The 22,811-nt window shown below is 37.1% G+C and overlaps 1 protein-coding gene across 5 annotated transcripts in view; it reads left to right on the forward strand.

Moving 5' to 3' along the window:
- The window catches only part of Macc1 (MET transcriptional regulator MACC1), a 120,772-nt gene that overhangs the window by 20,257 nt on the left and 77,704 nt on the right, over positions 1–22,811 (forward strand). For all 5 annotated transcript variants that reach the window (XM_076551597.1, XM_076551592.1, XM_076551595.1 and 2 more), the window contains one exon: positions 21,866–21,990. The gene's annotated coding sequence lies outside the window, so the exon portion shown is untranslated. The remainder of the gene's footprint in view (positions 1–21,865; positions 21,991–22,811) is intronic.

The following is a 22,811-nucleotide window of genomic DNA, read 5'->3' on the forward strand; positions in this document are numbered from 1 at the left end:
ATATATGGTTACTTAAGTTGTGTATCATTTTGAGTCACACAAAGAAAAATATGATTAAATTCTCTATAGTAATAAGCTGAAGGTCCTACTTTGAACAAACCAGCACAAAAGAAATATATTTCCATGAAGAGGTCCAGATTTTATAAGACTTCATGAGTTTCATCTTAAGGCTGTTAGAGTCAGAGATTTATTCCCCTCAAAGTGGGAGCTTCTTGTTCATTGTCTGTGTCTGTTCACCTTTCTTTATGTCCACTATCCACTTTCCATGAACATTCTTGACAGTCCATTCTGTGCTAGATACTAGGCCAAGTGCAAGAGTGTTGGGAGTAGGCAAGTGTCATCTGATTTTAAAGACAATTCTAAGTTTTATCAGAAAGCAGTTATGAAAAAGTTGAAGAGGTATTCCAGGCTATGATGGTTGGGTGAGAAATGTCCCTACAAACTCATGGATTTGGACACTTGATCCCCAGTTGTTGGCTCTGTTTGGGAAAGTTATGGAACCTTTAGGAGGTAGAGTCTTGCTGGAGGAAGTATGTCACGGGGGTTGACTTTGAGGATTTATAGCCCCACCCACTTCCTATTCTTTCTCTTTGTTTCTTGTGTGTTGATGAAAATGTCATGGGCCAATGATGGAGAAATGGCTGAGATCTATATGAACAACCTTGACATGAGTGGGGGTAATGAAGGGCAAGGGTCGAGGGAAAGAGATCTTGGGGGAGCAGGAGATCCCAGCTGGATCAAGAACAGAGAGGGAGAACAAGAACAGACCATGGTAAATGAAGACCACATGAGAATAGGAAGAAGCAAAGTGCTAGAGAGGCCCACAGAAATCCACAAAGATACCCCCACAAACAAACCAAGCTAAGGCCAGGCTTTTATAAGTAATAATAAATTCCCATATGTATTTATTTGGGAGCTGAGTGACAGATCCTCCAAAAGAATGAAGAGTCAAAAGATTGAAATAATAACCAACAGCATATCCCCCTCATTGTTTTAAGGTAACTGAAAAATGCAAACAGAGATATGGACTACCAAGCGAAAAGAAATAAGACCAGTGTGTTGGGATTTTCTTCTAATTAATAATATACTATTTTTAGAAAGAGTCATAGTAGTTAACATATTGTTTAAGAGCTGTTATAGTTAAATTTTTCATTAGTGTCTTTAATAGAATAAGTGGTCCCCAGATGATTGTGTACAGGGATTACATTTCTTGAAAAGCAGGCTCTCAAGGATTTCCTGTGGAAATGACAGACTCTTGGGAATTGATTTCATACCTACTGAATGGAAATTCTATCTCATGGCTAAAACTATGTCAACTAACACTCATCTAATTCTGGGCAAAGGAGCATTTTCTAATTGCTTTTTTTACTTTAGGACTTCTTACCACATTAATCATGTGAATATAAACCATCAATTTATGATAGAAACGGTATATAGCTTTTCCAAAGTTATTTCATCACCAATTGAGTCCCCCATGGAATTTCTTAAAATCAACATTTTGTAGACAGTTACTGTGATATTAGTTGAATGAGCATTGTATTTGCTGACATAAATCAACAATTTCCATTGCAAATAGTATCATGAGTACTGTTTAATTTGAAATGAATAAAATCTTTATTAAAGAAGTAACCACAGTTTCTTAAGCACAGTAGATTGAAATAATTGCTTATTAAGATAAGTAAACAGATAACAAAATGAAGACAATCTGTCTAGCCTTAGTTTTTCCTCCAACTTTTTGGCTGGAGTGAATATTGAGGATCCCCCAGCAAATACCTTATCACAAGCACTAATGCAGCTTCATAGACAGCTCCTCAGAAGACTGAGGGGCTTTTCAGTTTTTGGTGATTGTATATATTAATTTCTGCTTTCAAGCTATTCTTGGTCTCACTTTTCTTTTATCTAGCTTCCATTTACCCCTTCACATATCAGCTTAGCCATCTTTCCTTAAGCAATGTGGTGATATTTTATTTGTGCTGAAATGTGATATTTTATTTGTATGTTAATAAAGTTTGCCTGGAGATCAGAGGTCATAGCGAGCCATAAACAGAAGTCAGGCAGTGGTAGCACACACCCTTAATCCAATCACATGGCAGGCAGAGTCTCTGTGTGTTCAAGGACACAGCCAAGCATGGTGACACACATCTTTAATCCCAGTACCAACCACAGAGACCTGGAGGTCTGTATAGACAGGCAGTGATGAGGAAGTGAGGTGGCTGGGCTTAGAACCAATGAGAAGGCAGAACAGAAAAGCAATAAAAACGCAGGTTAGACAGGAAGAAGCTCTCTCTTGGGAAGCCACGACATGGTGGTAAGCTAAGGTCAGTCATTGGCTCTTTGCAATTTCTCTGATCTCTTTGGCTATTACCCCTGTATTTGGCTCTGTGTTTCTTATTTTACAAGATGTTTAGAAATTCATCTACAAAGCAATCCTTTCCTGACACTTAAAGATTGGGACATGTGTCATTTCACCATGCTCTAGTGACATGTGAGGTAGATTTTCAGAGTCTATGTTGAAGATATCTTAATCTCCTTTGAACAATGGCATTGGTTTTCTGCCTTCTACACAGCACTTACCATAGTGCCTAGCATAAGACAGTAAAGTTTTAGTGATTTCCACCCCTCTCCAGAATTACAGTTAATGAGCGGCAGATCTACCTTCAAGTGCTCTGCTGAAGATTTGATCCTACTGTGCTGAGAAACAACTCAATACACATCTAAACATGGTTATTAAATTCTTGCCTTGAGTGTATTGCATGGTACATTTCTGTTGGTAAAAGAGCCACAATCCAAAGAAAAGAAATAGAAGTCCTTTCATCACAGGGTGACAAAAGAGCACCACATTTGGTATTTTTGCTTTGTGGTTTAGTCTAGGAATGGGCCTTGATGCATTTCTCACTTGATGAAAATGTAGTCTTGCATCTAGCCATGTGGAATGATCAGTTCATAAGTGAGCTGCACATGCTTCTCCTCCTCCAATATAAATATGTGCTCCCCTGTAAACAGCATCTGAAACTTGGCAGCCTATACAACTGTATTAGCAAAAGTGAACTGCCATGTGGTGTTTCTGATAATAAAAAGAGTAGCATCTTAGATCCTTTCACTTGAGTATATTTTAACTGAATTTTCATTCTGGGCTGTAGTCTGTAATGTATTTATGCTACAGGACAAGGGGCCTTTCAGGCTCAGCTGCACTGATGAATTATTCAAGAGTGTCTAAGGATTTTTTTTTAACTTCTTAATCATTTTGATGTTCAATCAGTCCTGGTAGAGAGCTGCAGCTGAGGGGAGAAACAAAGAATGTGACAATAGCTCTCACAGCTGTGAAGAAGGTTTGACACTCTTGTGGATGATTCTCACAGCTGCACAGAATTTATCTGCACAAAAAAATGTTTCTACACTGTGCTGTGTGTTTGTAATTCAGATGGCATGAGCTGCACACGTAATCCATTCATTGTAATTACTCACTCCATGTAATGTATTTCCTGTCTGAAAACCTTGCTGAGTTTCTAGGCTGTCAATCACCTTACATTTACAAAATAATTGAGTTAACATTTTTAAGTGGAAGTTTTAGACTAAAAATCTATGTATTTGATTTAAGGAAAACCAGGTACTCTTGATGAGTTGCCTATGGAGCAGAGTATCTGGGGGTGATGCTGTTGCTGCCTGCCCCATTGTTCACAAGGATTGTTGAGTCCCACATTACAGATTCCTCCTAATAGGTTCTCTTTATGGCTATTTTGCCTCTGAGCTTTTGACATCTGGACTATAGTATCCCAGTTTGTATACACAATGGTGGATTTGTCTACAAATCAGAAACATCCAAAGAAAGTCCATTCTCTTTTTGTTTTGACTTCTGTTGAAAACAGTATTTCATGTATCTCAGGCTGGCCATGAACAGGTGCCACCACACCCAGCAGAGTCAGTTTTCACAATCAATTAGCTATTGAGGTTTTTAATACAATTTTTCAAGTGTTGGAGAGTGTTATGTTTTGTTCTGAAGTAGGGTGATATAATGATTGAAGTGAACATGTGGCCAATGTTATTTGTGTGGTGCTTGACTCAGAGCACTAAGATTTTATGAACACCTAGGAAGCCCTGTGACATAGCATCTGCTTTCAAAGGATTAGCAACTTTCTCTTGCAGTTAGTCACCAACTCTGACAATCCAGTGATAGGACTGTGGTTTGGGGTAGAGGAGGATGCAACCTTTCCAAAGCATTTGGAAAAAAAGAAAATTAGAAGCATATGGATTGAGAAATGGCTCAGCAGTTAATGGCATACACTCCTCTTAAAAGACCCTGGGGTTCAATTCCAAGCACCTACATGACAACTAACAATTGCCTATAGCAATAGTTCCAGGGGATCCAATGCCTTTCTTCTGGGGATCATGGGAACTAAGTTTGCCTGTGGTGCACATATATAAATGTAGACATTCACACATACACATAAAAAATAAAACAAATCTAAAAAAGATTATGTAGCTAATTAGAATTGTGTTAGTTTGTAAGTAAATATATTAGATTTCTCACCAAAGTTAAAAGGTGCCTAGAGTTTTAGTTATGTTTTTTAGCTTTGAGAAATGTATTCTATGAGTAAACATTTTCTTCCTAGGAAAAAGATTCTATGAAAATTAAGATTTTACAGGTTGGGGAGTTGGCTCCCCAATTAAGAGAGTTTGGTGCTCTCACAAAGGACTACAGTTCAAATCCCAGCATCCACATGGTGACTTGCAACCATCTATAACTCCAGTTCCAGAGGATCCTATGCCCTCTTCTGACCTCCTTGGGTGCCAGGCATACAAGAGGCAGACATGTATGCATGCTCACAGAACACTTATACACATAAAATAAATACATCTAAAATTAAAAAGAAAAGAATGGTTCACTTGTTCTCTGAACATAGCAACAGAAAGCAGGTCATTATTTTCCTTCAGCAAATTAACTAAATGTGTTGGCCCTTGAGCTTCAATTACATTTGAATGCTGGAGTGACCTTGGCATTCTGTTTCTATTGGGAAATAGCTGTTTCCATGGTTCTTTGCCCATTTTGTTGCTTTGAAATGGTGCAGGGCTTCTGCTTCTAAGACAGTGAGGAGATTGGCCCATTCTGGCTAAGGCATGCACATGGCATTGGGATTTTGGAATTTCTCATTTGTCTGATCTCAGTTACTATGATGGTGGCAACACAGGAGATAAATCCAGGCAAGTGAATAGACAAAGTTATAAATCAGTTATATCTGACTTGATGTCCATCTTTTGGTGAGTTCTCATTTCAAACACTGCTTCTTCATTCTTTAAGAAATATCTCCTTATAACTAACTGTTGCCAGTTTCTGTTTCTACCACTCCACTAATGCATCTTCGTAGACTGAGGTCTCTAAGGAGGAATAGCATGTTGCTGGATCCAAGAGGTGTTTGTCAATCTTTGTCCTCCTTGACCTTCCTGTATTATATGGCCCTTTTGTGGAAAGTTCTGTCATCCTGTGTGATTCACTCTTTCATAGTTTCTCCTCTTCCTATCCTACGTGCTCAGTTTCTTTCACAGCATTCTCCTCCCCTGTATTTTCTTTAAATAAAGCAAAACAATTATTGTGTGCTTATCCATCCCTTGATCTGATTCTCACTTCCAGCTGAAGACACATTCCTGTGTCCCCAGCTCTGAAGGCATTATCTTCTTTCCAGATCTTTCCTTCTTACCATACATGTTCACAAGGACCCCTTGAATACATTTTCACCTAAAATGGAATACAAGTACTTCAAATTCTGTTGTTGGGGATTTTTGCTTCTTGGGGGGCCCACCACCCAGCTCCCAAGTAAATTCACACGCGGAGCCTTATTCTTAATTATGAATGCCTGGCCTTAGCTTGGCTTAGTTTTTAGCCAGCTTTCCTTAACTTTAAATTATCCCATCTACCTTTAGCTTCTAGGCCTTTTCTGTTCTCTTCTGTAAATCTTACTCTTACTCCTTGGCTTGCTGGTTGTGTAGCTGGGTGGCTGGCCCCTGGAGTCCTCCTCCTTCCCTGGCTGTTAGATCTTTGATCTCTCCTCCCAGTTTTCTCCTTCTATATATACACTCTCTGCTTACTAGCCCCGCCTATCCTTTCTCCTGCTTTGCTATTGCCCAGTTCTTTATTAAACCATCAAGTGTTTTACACAGGCACAGTAATACAGCTTCAGAGTTAAACAATTGCATATAAACAAAAGTAACATACCTTAAAACATTCCACTACAAGTTCAACTAAAATTTTATACCCAAGCTAGATTTTTCTCCTGTCTCAGTCTCTACCTATGCTATAAGTTATTCTGAGAAAGAAGCAAGTGAGAGGAAAAAAGATTTATTTTAGCTTACAGCTCATGGTAAAGCCCATCATGAAGGATAAATCAAGGTGGCAGGAACTTAGAGCAGCTGGTTACATGAGTCTACAGTCAGAAGAGAACAACAGAAGGAAATTAAAACATGCTACTGTTCAGCTTGCATTCTCCATGTCATGCTTCCAAGGATCACTTGTGCAGGGAATGGTCCTATCCACAATTAATGTGGATGTTTCCATATTAGTTAATGTCATCAAGGCAGTCCCTCACAGCCATGTTCAAAGGCCCATCAGGCAGGAGTTTCTAGATTTTGTCAAGTCAACAACCTGGGTAAGAGCAGATGTTCAAACCAAAGCCTGTGACTAATTCAGGTTTTCTTAATCTTGAGCCTAATGAAATATTCCAGAAAAGTGAGGATGAGTTTTAATGACCACCACCTTTTTGTTTTAGTAGCACATTGCTTATCCCCTTACTGCATCATGGTGTAGTCCCTTGGATCTTTTACTTAGGCAAAATTATGTTAGGACATGATCTCAGGTTCTTCCCTTCTGGAAGAGCTAGGCATTAACTTCCTTAAATGTAACCCTGTTCTTGATAGTTCTAGTTAGGGCTCTGTATCTATATTAGAGGTTAGAAAAAAATATCTTCATGTGGAAATATATCTTATGTAGGGTTGAGGCCTCTTGGGCTTTTACCATCCACTTTGGCATGCCTATTGTTATTGTCCTTGTTCAGCTCATGTCTGGGAAGTCATGCTGGTGAGACTTTATGGATGTTGCTTCTGACATTACTAGGAGACTCAGTCTCACAGCAAAGTCCTTGCTCCTTTGGCTCCTACATAGTCATTCTTCTCCCTCTTCTGCTATGTTCCTGGAGCCTTGGGTACAGTAGTTGTTTTGTAGCTATATACATTGTTGTGTGATATTTTGATTGCATTCTAACAATAAAGTTTGTCTTGAATCAGAGGGTGGAGCTAGCCATTAGCTGACCAAAATTAACCACAGAGGTTTTGGAGAACTGAGGAAGTAGTAAGGTGGGGCTTAAAGAGGATCTTGACCCTTTTGTATGTAGGAATGGAAGAAGTAGGAAGTCACTGGTGGCTGCTTCTCTGCTTCTCTGATCTTTCAACCTCCTACCCCAATAACTGACTCCTGATTTTTTATTGAAAAAGAATAATTAGATAAACTCATCAATCAATGGGGACTGGGTTATCTAATATCAAATAGTAACCCTGAAAATAAACATATAAGTAACTTTATGCAGACTGAGAAGGCTATATTCAGACATATATGTGTATATATAAACAGTTAATAACAAAAGAGGCCATGAGTTTGAAAGAGAGCTAGTGGGACATATGGGAGGCTTTAGAGTGAAAAAAGGGAAGGGGGAAATTATAATATCAAAAATAAAAGAAATAACTAAAAAATAAAATGAAATAGAGAAAATACTATGTAGAAGTCTATACAGATAAAGACTAAGAAGCTTTTATTTCTCAGAATTCTCTGAAGCATAATTACTCCTTTTAATTTGAATAACACTGGCCTATGTTATGGAATCTAATCCTTCTAGTCACCCAACAAGTACGTGCCTATCTTATTAAACCCTTCCCATTATTATCTGTTCCTTGCCACATTGCTATTCTTGTCTTTTAGCAAACTGGTCCCTTTCACTGTTGGCTTTGCTGCAGCTCCATCCTTCTGTTGCCGGAATGCTATCACTGCCTTGAGTGACTGGTCACATGTAGGCTACCTTTAGGAGGTAATTCAACTCACTCATCAGAAACATAAGTCAAGGTTTTCTATGCCCAAACACTGTTCCCATGGCAATGTTGGTTACTCCTAATTTTGAACACCACAGCCTTTTTATTTATTTATTTATTTATTTATTTTAATAAAAATCACTTTATTTTAAAGAACTTGCAAATATAAAATAAGTCACACTGCTAGATTAACATAGCCACTCAAACACTTGCCCAGATCAAAAGATTACACATCTCAAAGAATGTCTATATAATTAGAATGGCCATTCTGAAGTCTGTTTCCACAGACTGAAAGCCTCTGAGTTTTCACCTGGATGGGATCTCAGCTGAACTGCTTAAAAAGCCTCTAGTTCCTGGTCCTTGAGACTTATATACCTTTCTGCTTCCTGCCATCACTTCCTGGAATTAAAGGCATGTGTCCAGGCTGGAGAGATGGCTCAGAGGTTAAGAACACCAACTGCTCTTCCACAGGTCCTGTACCCACATGGTGGCTCACAACCATCTGTAATGAGATCTGGCACCCTCTTCTGTGTACATAATAAATAAATTAAAAAAAAAAATAAGTAAAGGCGTGTGTTCTTCCCAAGCAAAGACATGAGATCTCAAGTGCTGGGGTTAAAGGTGTGTGCCACCATTGTTTGACCTCTATTTCTAATCTAATGACTGGCTCTGTCCTCTGATCCCCAGATAAGTTTTACTTGTTTGAGCACAAATATTACCACATAGTTTTCCACATACATGAAAATGAAAAATCCATGATTGACTTAAAACCAGAAAAATAATTATCTTTATGTCACTTTTCACAACTCATGTATCCTTTGCCTGCATTCAGTCTTTTCTCATCACCTACTAGTACCTTTATTGTCATCCTTTCTTTTCATATACTTTTGTGTGTTTTGTGTATGCTTCTAGTTCTATACGCACCATATATTAGGTAGTTAGGCTAGTCTCATCCAGTAGACAAGCACAGAGTCTTTTGTGTAATTCTCATTATTAAGCAAAATGCTTAGATTAAATTTTCTAGTGACTTTTACATGATTTTTTGAGTTTGCATTTTCTAAATTGACTATGCACAACATCCAACCTTTCCTCCAGGCACAAATGCACCCCTCTTTTGGCACACAGTTTTGATGTTGCTATGTTCCAATTAAATTTTTCAGTGATTTTTGTTGTAGATCTTATGTTTCTTATGCTAGTCATTTGTTTATTAATACATCAAACACTTGTTGAGAGCCTGTATTATTAATGGGCACAGAAAAGTAACATGAAATAGGAATCTTCATGTCCCTGTGTTAGATTTGCTGTGATAGACTTCAACGTTGATACAATATGGGTCCTTCAAGAAAAAACAAGTTTGTCTTATAAAGTGTTAGTCCTTAGGATCTTGAATGTGTCTATCATATTTAAGTCAGTGACATCTCAGATAAGACACAGCAAGAGGCAAAACTGTAGCTATGACCCATTTACTGTCAGAAGATTCCTTTCTTTTATTAAAATCCGTTTAAGGAGAGTTTGTGCTTTTGTTCAGACCACAGAGGTCGCTGAGTGAATGACTTTTTTCTATCTTAATGGGATCTTTTATGCAACTGTAAGTCATTAAACTGGGGATAGGAATGTGACTGCCACCATTATTTCCAGAAGAATATTCAAATGATCATTTCTAAAGAAAACAAACATCTCTTGCTAATGATTGTTTGTACTGCCAAACAAAGGCTGTTTGTTTTTAAAACTGTTCAAAATTTTATGCAATAGGCATGGAAAAAAAAACTTGTCTTTTCTTGTACTATTTTATAGTTTTAGTCAAGAAAAAGGAAATCTAGTACTTATTGAATGTCAGTTGTGTACCCGGAATATTCCAGGTGTTTTCTTACTCTCTATGATGAATCTTGGAGCAGAGAGTAATGGGACTGGTTTTGTTCATAGAACAAACAGATCTCAGGGGAAGTGAAGTAGTTTGTCCTAGATTCCTGACAAGAAATTGGCAGTCTGACTTAGAATTCAAGGCTACCATGTTTGTCTAGAATCTTTCTAGTATGTGACAGTGTCTCTCATACAAGGGATCAAGGCCAGAAAGAAACAATGTTATACAAGGAAAGAGTCTATGTTTCTCATCTTTGCAATGATGCTAGCTTAGGCAGGATGCCCCTCTTGTTATTTGTCCCAGGGACAATTACCATCTATTGATAACTATTGTCCTCTATGGAAAAGTCATTTCTAGTTCTTTCCTAAGGCTAGAAACTTGTCACACATGAATTTTTGTGATGTGATTTATAGCGCAGATAGAGCTACTGTGAATAGTCAGAATCAAAGTTATTTTGACCAGTGGTATAGCAAACAAGTGTTTTACTTATTGTATAAAATGAAGCAAGAAATGTTTGATAAACAATCCCCATTTCTACCTTGTTTTTGCCAAATGCAAAATTAATTTTTAGTTTTCTTCTTAATTTATTGTATGATTTTGGTTACTAAGCCTTTCAGAAATTTTGTTTTCTTTTCTGCTGGTCAAGTATACTGTGGCCCAGTTTTGGTCCACTATTGGAAGATATCCATAGTTAACTATGGAAAGTTAGGATTCTATGAAGGAAAACATTCACACCAGAAACCAAGACAAAGCTAGGTCCTTTCTTATTGAGACTAGAATATGATATTATAACTTTATTTCAAAATATTAATGTTTATTCCGGCTGATATTTCAGCATCAAGATGCTGTGTAAAAAGGTTTAAAAGATGCAACTGACATCTGATTTCTACTATTTCTCTCTGGATTATATTAATTAATGTTTGATTTCCAAATACTTAAGCAATAACTAAGTATAATTCATTAGCACTCAATCACAAAGTGACATTAATGGCACATCTATTGTGTTAGGGAAATGGCTGTAATCAATACTTAGACAAGCAAAATATATATAAAAACTGCAGCTTGTTCTTTTCATTGATCTTTTGAGTGAAGAAAACCCATTACAATCCAAATCAATAGTGAATGGCAGGAATTGAGTCTATCTTTGCATATGGTTAATTTGTTTCAGTAAGATTTAGTAAGAAGCCTAAACTTAGAGCAGTTCAAATTAGAAACGGACAACCAAGTTTTGAAAGACTTGTATAGCAAAAACTTTATTAGTTCCTACAATTTCATTTAGATTATGCCCTGAGCTATTATCAATTTTATTTTACAGAATAGAGAATCAAAAGAGAAAAATCTTTCCACTGTTGTTGTTCTTCATAAATAGTAGTGTTGCTCACAGCCTAATGTATACATGATGTAGCTCTAGATAAAGGGCTTTTGAGAAGAGACTGGATCTAGAGACCTCTGATTTTATCAATGGATTGATCTCTTGATGGGTTCATAATATGCTGTCACCTTTGGAATTTGGTGAAATGTAGGAGGTGTGAACTAAATAGGATGTAAACTAGAGACATGGCCTGGAAAGATATATTCAGTACCCTGCTTACTCTGATTCTCTGCTTCCTGGCCACTATGAATTAAACAGCCTCTTCTACCACATGATACTTCCACTACATGATGTTTTGACTGACATACCTTAGCAACAAAGCAAACAAACTAAAGACTGAGACCTTAGAAACCATGAGTCAAAAGTAACCTTTCCACTTTGCAAAATGTTTCACTTAAGTATTGTGTCACCATCATGAAAAGTCCCTGCTTCCAATGTTGTGCATGTACAGATACATAAAGCCTGAGAAAGCTTTAACAAAGGCTTCTAGATACACAAAAAATGGAGCCAAGAACAGCTTCATGGTTCAAGTCTCTCATTGCAGGTTGCAGTATAGAACCACATCCTCTGGCTATGGCAGGCTTGAGCTGCAGCATGGTGGACTCGGGCAGCCTCATACACAGGCCAAGGTAAAGAGGTTTATTCCAGCTGCTGTTGGGCCTGAGAACATGGCTGCATGCTACTTGGTGCCAATGTGGACCCCACAGCTTCCCAGAGTTGGGAAGGTTAACATGACTCTTGTTGGTACCTCTGCCATATTGAAAAGCTGAGTGGGCAAAGCTGCCACTTTGGTCCTAGCCACTCTTGCTTAGCAGTTTAAAAACTCTCCTGGTCAGAAAGGATTACAGATACACAATAAAGGCAGATTCAGACAAAAAGACCTCTAAATGGGTCACACTATGTTTAAAAATGTGCATAGGCTTGAGAGAGAGAGAGAGAGAGAGAGAGAGAGAGAGAGAGAGAGAGAGAGATACACAGTCATAGATGAAAAATTATTGTTTTAAGATAATAAAATAAAGTTCATAAAAGGGATAATAAGATATATTAAAAAATAAGCCACATAAAAATGGGAACTACACAGAGAGTCTGGATTATATATTTTATTAAGTTTTCTTTGAGATTTTTAATAGTTATTGAGCTAACTACGGAGAGACATTTGATTGTGGGGACTGCTAAATTAAATCAATATATATATTTTAAAAGGTATCTTGACTTCAAAATTTAGGTCTAAAGATATGTTACTTTGGAAAAGAGGTTCTGTTTTTGTTTCCACAGAAGATGAGAAACTATGGGTTACTTCCAGGTTAATATGGTTTGATCAAGGAAGAGCCCTTGAAAATCCTGACTACAAACATAAAGAAATAAACTTAAAGCAACCTTTAAGACACATGATGTATATCTTACCTTCTTGAACATAAAACAAAAAATTATCTTTGGATGGCTTGTATACAATGCATAGTTTATATTTATATTAATGTGTGTGTGTGTGTGTGTGTATGGTGTGTGTGTGTGTGTGTGTGTGTGTGTGTGTGTGTGTGTGTGTGTGTTACCTTTAAAGGTTTATATGTTTTCAGAACAAAGGGACCAGACACCAATAAAAACAGATGACCCTGATGATCCAGCATTTCAATACACTTCTGTTACTGTTTCTTCTGAGTTCTGCATCCAAAAGAGCTTCAAGGCTGCTGGCTGAGATGGACCAGCTATACAAAATACTCTAGTCAGGACTTGACCATAAGTCTAATTTTTTTCAGGGTCTCAATAAAGTTACTAGTGCTCCCAATCAACAGGAAGTAGTCTAGAGAAGTATACCCACATTCCCAAAATATTGCTTATGAATATTTGTTGTCATTTAAATGGGGGTTGGTTATAAATTGTTATTGGTCATAGTCAATCTCTTTCTAAAGAAGAAAGGGAGATATGATATAAAAATGATGGGGAAAGGGTAAATTATTATAATAAAAAGGCAGATAATTGAATCTACTTTAATCCAAAAGCAACTGTTAATTCAAAATGTTTTACATTGTTATGGAGTTTAGTTTATTGATACAAAATTTAAAGTCAATTTTGTTATATTGTATGTATATTTCTACTCTTGTGTAAGGCATTATGTTTATTTAGCTCATATAATGTATACTTAAAAATTGATATTAATAGTCATCTATAATAGTCAAACTTACAGTCATGTTAGTTAGGTTTTCTAGGTATACAAAGATATATTTCAATTAGATAGGTAATCTTCAAACACTTCAAAGACCTACAGAATATGGCATTTAAAATGTTTTAAGAACTTAGACTTTTCTAGACAGTGAAACACATCTGTAACTAGAAGCACCAATTACTTCAAAGAGGGTGATGGGTATTGAAGAAACTCCTTATGGAGTTTGCTTTCAATGTGGCAAGGCTAGCCATTTTGGCAAGAAACTACTCTTGCCTGGACTGCTTGACAGTACACTGTATAAACTGAAAATATAGGACCTACAGGAAAGTGACCACTAAACTTTGCCAAACAAGGCAGGGTGGTCCTTCAATGTTCTTGCTTCACATAAGAAAATGCTAGACATTCTGCAGGACACAGAGGAATACAACTGATGAATTTTGCCAATATAGGTGAGACAGTCCTTCAAATTTCCTGCTTCACTAAAGAGTCTACTAGATAGTCTATGCCTGTAGGCTGAAGATGGATGCCCCAGTTTTACAGAAGAATTTTGGGTGACTGTCCAGGCAGCCAGATATCTGTTATTTCTAGAGTTTTGGAAGTTGTTGGCAATGCACTTCCTGTTTACTCAGGTAATATTATATCCTTCTGGGGTCTTTGATGGAGTTGAAGATTAGAAAAAAAAACTAGTTATTGTAGTTTTCCTTAGTTATGGTAAAAAGGTAAATTAGATATGAAACTTTAGACTCACAAAGATAGGATAGATGATAGAGTATTGTTGCTAGAGTTTTCCTGCCTTGCCCACAGTCAGGACAAATCTTTGTCACCCGCCAGTCCCACAGCTGCTCAGACCCAACCAAGTAAACACAGAGACTTATATTGCTTACAGACTCTATGGCCGTGGCAGGCTTTTTGCTAACTGTTCTTATAGCTTAAATTAATCCATTTCCATAAATCTATACCTTGCCATGTGGCTTGTGGCTTACTGGCATCTTCACATGCTTCTTGTCATGGTGGCAGCTGGCAGTGACTCCTTCTGCCTTCCTGTTCTTTCTTTTCTCCTCTCTGTTAGTCCTGCCTATACTTCTTGCCTAGCCACTGGCCAATCAGTGTTTTATTTATTGACCAATCAGAGTAATTTGACATACAGACCATCCCACAGCAAAGCATTTTCTTTAATTTTGCCAAATACAAATATACTAGATATTGTAACTGTAACTCTTGCTTTATAACTGTTTAGTTATATGTAATTTTACTATGTTAAAGTGAAAACCTTCCTTTTTGATTAGACAGAAAGTGAGAAGTGCTGTGGGATGTCTTTCTGTATGCTGTGAATATGTTTTGCTCTCATTGGTTGATAAATAAAGCTGTTTGGCCAATGATGAGGCAGAATAAGGTTAGGCAATATATTCAAACTGAAGACAGGTGAAGAAGGGTGGAGCCAGAGCAGATGTTGCAAGCTGCCCAAGAAGCAAGATGTGAAAGAACTAGTAAACTACAGGACATGTGGCGATGCATAGATGAATAGAAATGGGTTAATTTAAATGTAAGAGCTAGCTAGTAATAAGCCTGAGCCATTGGCCAAGCATTTGTAATCAATATAAGCCTCTGAGTGATTGTTTTAAAGTGGCTGCAGGATGGGGTGGGACAGACCAAAACCTCTGGTTACAAGTTCCATTACTCATTCCCATCCCTCCAGAATCCTACCCACAAAACAATCCAAATCTGATGAGTGTTATTTGATTGTGTGATAGTCATGCTATTTCCTCCTAAATTTTCACAGTTCATTTCAGAGCCTAGATCTCCAGGCTAAGTTTGTGCCATGTGACTTTGTTGCTGATACTGGATTCCATCAGTGATTTCACTTGAGTCTGAGTTGTTCATATACATCTATGCTGCCTAACTGTTTCTACAGGTGTCAAATACTGTTTCATTCCACAAATATTTTGTAAGAAGCTACTATGTCCTGAAGATGTAGCTATAAATGAGATGGTCAATTTCTTTGCTTTTACAGGACTTAAATTCTAGTAGGGGAGCCAGGCAACAATTATGCTGACAGATCTATAATATGGTTATAGATATTCAAAGCAGTGTAATGAGATAAAATATTTTGTATTATAATAGAGTGCTGTGGATATTGCTCTGCATGCTGTGAATGTGTTGCTCTGATTGGTTAATAAATAAAGTGCTGATGGCCAATAGTCCAGCAGGCAGTATAGGTGGGACAAGGAGAGAGGAGAATTCTGGGAACAGAAAGGCTGAGTCAGAAGGCTATGCCAGCCGCTGCCACCACCACCACTATTAGAAGCAAAATGTAAAGATACTGGTAAGCCACAAGCCACGTGGCAAAGTATAGATTTATAGAAATGGGTTATTAAGATGTAAGATCTAGCTAACAAGAAACCTGAGCCATTAGGCCATACAATTTTAATTGATATAAGCCTCTGTGTGTTTATTTGAGTCTCAGTGGCTGCAGGCCTTGGTGAGACTGGAAAAAACTTCAGCTACAATGGATTATCTGTATTACCCTCTCACATGAAGATAAGATTAAGATATTAGGAAGAGTATTGATACTCCTATCTTTTATTGTCTCTGGAAAGAGTAATGATATTTGCATCTGGCTCACTTCACTTGTTATAATGTCTTCCAGGCATATGCGTGTTTTGAAAAATGACAAGATTGTGTGTGTGTGTGTGTGTGTGTGTGTGTATGTTTTAAAAGAATAAATAACATTCTATTGTAACAGTGTGTGTCTGTATTTATACACTATGCACATAACATTTTTCTTATCACTCATAACATTAGTTTTAAGAAAATAGCACAAATTCAGAAACAGAGAATGAAACAATGCTTGCCTTGAGTTGGTGAGTCAGGCAGAGAAGAGATAAATGGGAGCTGCTGCTCACAGGAAGCACAACAGTATGTCTGTAGGATGAACATCTCCAGAGTTGTAACTACACATGCAGACTTAATGAAATTATGATATCTTTGGGGTTTTGTTTCATGGGTAGATTTTAGTGGTTCTTGTGGTGAAATGATAAATATGTTAATTTACTTCACTATAGAAATCACTTTATTATCTCTATATATCCCAAAATGTTACATTGCAAACTTGAATTGTACACTATAAAATTTGTATTTTTACTTAAATAGTAATTGTGCTGTTTAGAGACCCTGAATGGCTTCAAGTCACAGTGTCAACATCTCTCTACCTCCATCACAAGCTTGTTTCAAATAATTCAGGGTTACTCCTATAGTGAGAAAAAATGAAGCTGATAATAGATAATGGCCAATGAATAGCAAGGGTTTATTATAATCTAGGCACCTGACTAAGTACTTTGCATAAAATTATTAAATTTATTTCATATAATAAAAATATAAATGCCATGAACTAAACATTATAATGTTTGTATTGTGGGCAGAAGCCCTAAAGATGTTAAATATCTTACTCATGTTTACAAATGTATCAAGGGATCAGGAATGAGCTAAGGTCTCATCTCTTAAACACATCCATCTACGTGAAGTGAATAGAGTTTACATCAGATTTTAAGTGGAAAGTAGTGAATTTCAGGATACAAGTCATGGACTGTCTGAGTATAACCAGTGGTCTTAATCAGTTAGAGAGAAGTCCAATTGCTAAAAACCACAGTTCTTGAGTCTTTCTGCTTTACCTGGGGTTGTTGCCAAAGTCCACAACAAAGAAGTTATTGAACACAGCAGTGCAGGCTGATACAAACAGAAACTATGAGGAAAATAAGATAACTTTTCTCTGCCAGAATATTTAGACAGGACTCTTAGTGAAGTATCTGTAGGGTGTTCCTGGGAAGAACAGGAGGAAAGCCTTTTCATGAACTCAAAAAGGTATTTGTAGTTGGTGGATACTTGGGCTTTCATACTTAAGACTTTCTAGTCCTTGATGCTTACCTGTCTTATCTGACTTTCTGTTTCCTGTGTATGTTAAAAGTAAAATTATTAATGTTTGCAGTTACCTCTTTGATCACCTGTTTGTTAATACAACCAGCATTGATTGAGAATGCCCATTTTGTCAAGCACTGGTTAGAGGGTTGGAATATTGGTCTATTTACCTTACTATAATGTGCTGTACTATTGTATGCTTTACTACAGTTAATATAATCAAAGATTGAGTAAATTTGTGAAGAAATTTGTTTAGTTCTTAGCTCTAGACATTTCAGGATGAGGTGCTGCACCTTGTCATTGACAAGCTCTGAAGTGGCATGGGAAACAGCATGGCAAGGAATGGAAGCTTGTATGTGTACATGTGTGTATACACACATGTCCTGCAGTCAGTCTCTCCTCCCCTTTTTACGAAGCTGTCAGTGTTCAATTATGGAGGCTACAGCCTGATGGTCTTATTCAGTTATGAGCACCCCCAAACGCTCCAGTTCTGAACACCATACTTGGATTAAGCATCCATACCTTCTTGATACCTCACAATAGGTATTAAACTTCAATATTCATTTTGAAGGGAACAAAATACATTCAAATTGGTATGTATAAAAATTAAAGAGTTAATTTGTGTTTTAAAGGTGCTTGCAGAATATCCCTTCTTCCTTGCTATAGTTAATGCATATTGTTAGTTTGTGATACTAAGAATGGAACCTAAGGCCTTACACTTGCCAGGCAAATGTTCTACCACTGAGCTGTATTCTTGCCTCAGTAAGTACATATTATGACAGAAAACACTATGTAATGTTATAGACTGTTGGTTTATAACCCAAAACAAGGATAAATACCCACTAGAGCTTATATACTAGCCATTCTAAGGCAGAGAGAGAGAGAGAGAGAGAGAGAGAGAGAGAGAGAGAGAGACAGAGAGAGAGAGAGAGAAAACTCCTGTGACATATGTTGAGTTGAAAAGGTGAGGTATAGACATTATGGGAAAAAGTCAGGGAAAAAAGATGAAAATCTGACCTGGGAAAAAAGAGAATGGGAGGAAAAAGGAAGAATTTATTATCTAATATTTGTTCAGATGAACAGTAAAGGGACTGAAGAGCTATAAGGGAGTAAGTGGGGGAAATCCACTCAAATTGAGCAGTTTTTAAGATTTCAGAGGATAGATTTTAGTTCTAGAGAATTGGTAACTCTCCATAGAACAGTGTAACAAGATAAACATCTTAGGCCTCAAAACACAATTGAAAAGAGCAGTTTTCACCAGTAAATTGACACACTGGGAACATTTTTATCTGATTTATTCTGAATCCTCAATTAAAAGACTCTATTGAAAGTGTTTGGCATGACAGTCCTCTCATTATTGCTTCATAAAAGTCATTGCTGAGGTCAACAGCAACAAAAAAAATGATATGATTTTATGTCAGGTCAAGAAATGCGGAAATATACTTTTCACTAATGAAAATTTACTTCCTCATTTTAACAAGGTACTTTTTAAAAAACTACTGTCACTCTAGGGTGCTGACACTTTCTTACTTGGCAAAATTTGTATGGTTTTCTGATCTCTAATTCATTCAGTATAATTATTTCCAAGGCTGCTTAAAAGTTAAGTTGTGAGAGAACCACTTCAATGTGACTGAAATTCTGTGGTTGACAGCTAGTTTGTCAGACATGAATCAAGTATCTTTTCCCACACCTCTCTGCCTCTCCAAATCATGTTCTTATTAAGATCACAATGTCAGAGCATTCTCTAGCTATTCAGCCACATTTTGTGTCACTTATCCTGAGCACGGGCACAGCTTTTGTACATGAACACTCTGGCAGGGGAGAAAGAGAGGATGACAGGCTTAGCATCCCTGGATCATAATTATAACAAAGGAAACCTAGGCCAGAACATTCTTCTCATGGTCTTCAAAGAGCATGCTCCATTACTTTCTGGAGTTTCCTCGCATATCTGTGCTAGAGAAATCACTAGTTCCAGGAAGCCAAAGTGGAGAGCCATCCAGGTCTTGTTTATTTGCACCTTAGTTCTCTATGCCACATTGTCCATCTCGTTCTTTTATTTGATACCCTATGAATAACTATGGTCTTCATTATTAAGATGAGATCCTAAATCAGCAGTAACTTGTTAGAAATGCAGTTGTAAACTCCTATTTCTAGGTGAATCATAATATGTGTTTTTAACCAGAAGCTCAGCTTGTATTGGAATCTTTCACATCCACACATGCTCTGATATCCTTTCTCTGTCAAACTTGTCACCACATAGCATCTTTAGTTCTTTGATATAGTTATGTTTTCCTTATCTCTCAAGGACAGGCTTTCATATAATTAGTATATTTCAATTCATTTTTATATTACCCTGAAATATACCCAGAATTCTGGTTTCTTTTCCATCTAGAATGCACATGTAGGAAGGAGCCATTGCCTCTCAGCACACTTTCATTTCTACCTTACCTGACAGCCTGCCACTTTGCCCTTCTCAGCCCAGGGCATTAACACTTTTCTAGGCAAGAGCTCTTGACTAGGGTAAACCAAATGGTCCATCACATTACTTCTGGTTATAGTGACTGGTGACCACAAAGGGATGAGCATGTGATCACTTTGACAGAATGAGAAAACAACCAGATTGGTCTGGGTTTTCAGGGGAGGAAGACGTCTTACTTTTGAGGGGGTTTCAAGATGATAGGTTGTTGGGTTCTGGAGTTCCTCTTGTGCTCATTTCTACCTTTAGACCCAGGCAGAAGTGAACTGATGTTCAGTAATTTCCATTACCATTCTGCTTTTCATTCTGAAGAACCTCCATGGTCATGGGAACAGGGGAGAATATGCACTTTTAGGCTTCTGTACTGAGCAAGGGAAGCTTTTTATGACTGTTGTGCTCTAAGCTCAGACCTGTAGACTATGTAAGACCCCCTCATTATCAGAATATAACTTGAATGAGAGAGAAGCCTCATCCACCATTTTTCATTTATTATTCATAGCTCATGAAATGTAGCCCCTAAGTCAGTTAAAAGTTGCCTGTTAGCCATGCCCTACCCACGCAGACTGAGTTGTTTCCTTTTTTTGTGCTTCCTTTTCTTTCCACAAATTTTTGTTAATACTTAACCATTATGGTATTGTGATTTTTTTAAGAACATGTTTATCACTTTATTTGTAAAGAGCTCCATCCTCATTATCCACTCATTAATCCCATGAGTCTGCAGAGGATTGATTCCATGATTCCTATAGATACCAAAGTCTGAATGTGCTCTCATCTCTTGTATAACATTTCAGAATATTTGTAGATAACTTGAAGATATTCTCCTGTATGCTTTAAACCATTTTATAGTTATTTATAATACCTTGGACAAAGTCAATGATGTATAGATAGTAGTTACATTATTTAGAGAATGATAGTTAAGAAATAAAAATCTGCACATGTTCAGTTGTGATGCAATATAAATGTATCCTATCTTTGCCTAGTTGAATCCACAACTGAGGAAACCATGGACAAGTAAGGCTATCTCTCTATTGATAAATATTTAATACATAGATGAAGGAAAAGCTTTTGAAAAGCTGTCTCCTTTTAATCTCCTTCATGATATTTTGTTATTTTTGTTTTCTAAAACTCTTTATTTTTCTCTCCCTCTGAATAAGCTGTTTTCTCTTTCTTTTTCTCATACAATTTTTTTTATATTTGCTATAGCATAAGATTTTTATCTTCCTATTTCAGAGATCACTTGAGCTTCTAGAACTTTGGCCATTTTTTCATTAATGATTTCAAGAATATTTGTCTTTAGGAATAACTTAGTGCTTTTCTTGGAAGGGTTCACTAATGTTTAGTTAGTTGTTGTAGGTTCCTTGTCTATTAGCTTTGTGAGAACCTTACACAATATTGAGAGAGGAAGAAAAGAGAATCAAAGTCTGTGTACATTTTCAAGTAAACCCTGGTATTTAATTATAGGGTAATTTTCAAATAGCTGTGAGTCATACATGCTAAGCGCTTTAATAATGTTAGTCATTTACTCTTAGCAAGAGTCTTTCAAGGTAGGTAGATTATTTCCACTTTACAAAAGAGTCTCATGAGGCTGAGAGAGAGAGAGAGAGAGAGAGAGAGAGAGAGAGAGAGAGAGAGAGAGAGAGAGAGAGAGAGAGAGAACCAGAACCAGAATTCTATCACATACCCATTTCTATCAATGTGAGTATACTAGAAGGATGCATAGTGTTTGGCTTTAACAATAAGCATTTTTTGAAAACTACTTCCCCAGTTTTTCTTTCAATTTCCTTCAAATAAAGTGGGGACTGAAAAAGGCCTTACCTTCATTTGTGTGCATTCAGTAACTGGGGCCTTCTAGGATCTTTCATTGTCTCTTCAGTAAGCTGTCACTCATAGTAAAACTTTGCTGCAATAATACTTTTGTTTGTCTCGGGTACACCAAAGCATTTTATAAGTATAAAAAGCAAGAAGACAACCCAGCTAGTGGCATAGATTAAAATTTTGTTGTGTGATTCCTGGCAGGACAGAGGCCTATATTGGGCTCCTCAGCAGCCTTATGAAGAGAAAGAGGAAACAGATTACTTCATCATGGTAATTCTTACAGAAGAGAAACCCACGAATTGAGCATAAGCCACACTCGGAAAAAGGTAAAGGCAACTGTGACTTCAAAGATAAGTCATTCCATAGACACTCCAAAGGCTCTGACCTCTGGAGAGTTTTGATCACTTGTTTCCTTCTAATCTGTGAAAGAAAAAGTAACTGAATTCTGTAGTGACTTATGACTGGAAATGTCAGGGTGTGTCTTCACAATAACAGATTTTTGGGTGTCTTTGCAGGTCTGTGTGGACATATGTATTGTAAAGGAAGCTGCTAGTTCGATTTGCTTTACCAAATAAAGATGCAAGCTATGCTCATTGTCAACTTTGGATCTGACTTTCTTCTTAAAAAGAGTTATACATGACTATTTATGGATACTTTGGGAAGTTCTGGAAAATAAGATACCAGGAGTAGAATCTTGACTCCTTGGCTAGATGTGCAACCTTGGACAAACTTACCTTGTTTACATATAAGTGGAAGGTGTGAGCAGTACTATTTTGTAGGATATTATGAGGATTAAATGAAAATATTCATGTCAAATGGATAAAGGAATTTCTCCAGTGTCTGAGTGCATTTGGTAGTACTGAGTACAAGTTGTGCCCCTGAGGTTGCACTGCCTATAAAAATATGAGGAATCCAGGGCTTTGCCAGGAGTCACATTTGATAATGGTTAATATATTGACTGTTATAATCAATGTAGAGTAAGCCTTTATTAAATATTAACCCTGAAATGGAGTAGAGTACAAAGAGAAAGTAGCCTGGACCCAGTTCATATGTCCCCTCCCATATACATGCTTGATAGCAGAAGCCATTGCATGTTAAGCCATCTCACTGGCCATACCATCCATATATATTTTTTTCTTTTTCTTTT

This window comes from Peromyscus maniculatus, chromosome 14 (genome assembly GCF_049852395.1).
Source record: "Peromyscus maniculatus bairdii isolate BWxNUB_F1_BW_parent chromosome 14, HU_Pman_BW_mat_3.1, whole genome shotgun sequence".
NCBI classification, from domain to species: Eukaryota; Metazoa; Chordata; class Mammalia; order Rodentia; family Cricetidae; genus Peromyscus; species Peromyscus maniculatus.